Source organism: Octopus sinensis, linkage group LG20, assembly GCF_006345805.1.
Source record: "Octopus sinensis linkage group LG20, ASM634580v1, whole genome shotgun sequence".
NCBI lineage: Eukaryota > Metazoa > Mollusca > Cephalopoda > Octopoda > Octopodidae > Octopus > Octopus sinensis.
Window position 1 is genome coordinate 535,733 of NC_043016.1, and position 2,274 is coordinate 538,006.

Genomic DNA, 2,274 nt, shown 5'->3' on the forward strand with positions numbered 1-2,274 from the left:
TCCAAAGTCAGTCGCCATGATAGATCGTTAGCCACTACACATTTTTTTCTCTCCTTGTTTTTTCTGTGTCCCTTCCTGTAGATGAGTGTAGGCTCAAAAGTAAAATACTTTTTCTATTCCTGAGCGTTATACTAATACATCTGTTTGTTTTGTACACCACCTGTCTTCGTCTTTTGTTTTTTTCGTAAACTCTCCCTATATATATATATATATATATATATATACATTATATACATACACCATAAGAAAATGGAGGGGATCAAGAGGTGGTATTCATCAACTTTTAGACATTGTATATGTCAATTTATTTATTTACTAAGAGGACAATTATAACAATATACATACATGTAAACATATTATGCTTTACATATATAATATATAGAATATAAAAATACCAGTAATTATTGGGTATTCCCTTAGTTATTGGGTATTATCCCTTAGTTGGTTGGATTCACAACCTCTACTCTCTTGGAATTATATATATATATATATATATATATATATATATATATATTACGCAGTATTTCTACAGTTTCCATCTACTAAATCCACTCACATGGCTTTGGTCGACCCGAGGCTTTAGTAGGAGACACTTTGCGAAGAAAGATACCGCGCAATTCTACTTAAAACAAAATTTCCACCATTTCAAACGAAGTTTATAAAATTCTTGTGGTGAGCTGCATTGGGAAAATGGTATTGGTAAATTTTCGGAGATTCTAGATTACCTTCTCTTTAACAGCATCTGATCTTATTGGCATTCAGCATACTCTTCTAGCCTTACTATTCAACACCTGCAAAAGAGGTAAAAGTTTTTCAGCTATCATATCCTGTTACATTTGTATGCTGCCAACGTTTCTCTTACGTGCCGCGAGTTTCGAGGTGAGTCGGAAGTGCCAAGATATTTAAAAAGCAAAATCGTTTTTAACACTCAGCACAAGGATATCACTGTGGGCCTATCTCTGTTTTAAAACCATTTCGATAGACGTTATTTTCTATGTTGTAAAATTCATACTAAAAATTAAAAAAATGTGCCTTTTGTAGTACATAATGGTAGGGTGTAAAATCTTGAAATTCTCAGATTTATGCTTTTATTTTTATTCGGTATGAACAGTCAGTCAATGAAGTTATTCTACGAGGTTATTCGACCTGTTAGAAATTGCAGCCAGATCTTCGTTCAAATCCCCACACCGTACCATCTTAAATAAAGAAATTACATGCTAGGTAACGGTGTACAAAGATAATGGGATGTTGTGACGTTCATGAGTGAAAATCTTTTGATTGTTGGTCTGCACAATCAGGGATGACCTGTGATTAATCCCAATATCACCAGCACCATCTCATCCTTCTCCCCTTACTCATCCTTCTCCTCATCATTATCAACTTATTGTTTTAAGAGAGAGTACACACAAACTAATGCAAAAATAGACACCGTAAGATCATAGATTTACATATTTTGTACAAATAAAACATTCTCAGCAGTTATTTTGATTAATAATAAAATATTTCGTTTTTGGATTTGCTTTGCAAGATTCTTTATGTGAGTTCGTGTGTTAAAGCGTATTCTGTTGTATCTGTGGAGAGGCATTCTCTTTTAATGCCTTATAATTTAACTCAGTCACAGGTGAGTGTGTTAAATTATAAGGCACTAAAAGAGAATGATTCTCCCCAGACACAATAGAATAAAATATTAAGTCACAAATAAAATTCTTACCGGAACTAACTACCAAAACTTATATTAGTTTTGTAAATCGGTCCACTCAGTTCAAGCAAGTTCTTAGTCGTTGCTGGTGTATAATATTGTGTCCCCGTGGGATGTTAGGGAAGGCAGTCAGGAGTTAATGATGAAATCCCAATACAGGATAGAAACCAGTCTAGACGAACCCTTATTTTTCTACTCACAATATTGTTATTTGTACAGACACGCTGTTTACATCTGTCTATACACAATGTTGTATAATATACATACATACAAATTCACATATATTTATATACACACACTCTCACATATGTTTTTGTGAGTGTGTCCGTATTTATGCAGATTTATGCATAAGCGCAAGAGTGGCTGTGTGGAAAGTAGCTTGCTTACCAACCACATGGTTCGAGGTTCAGTCCCACTGCGTGGCACCTAGGGCAAGTGTCTTCTACTATAGCCTCAAGCCGACCAAAGCCTTGTGAGTAGTTTTGCTAGACGGAAACTGAAGGAAGCCCGTCGCATATATGTATGTGTATATGTTTACGTGTCTGTGTTTGTCCCCCCCCCCCAACATCGCTTGA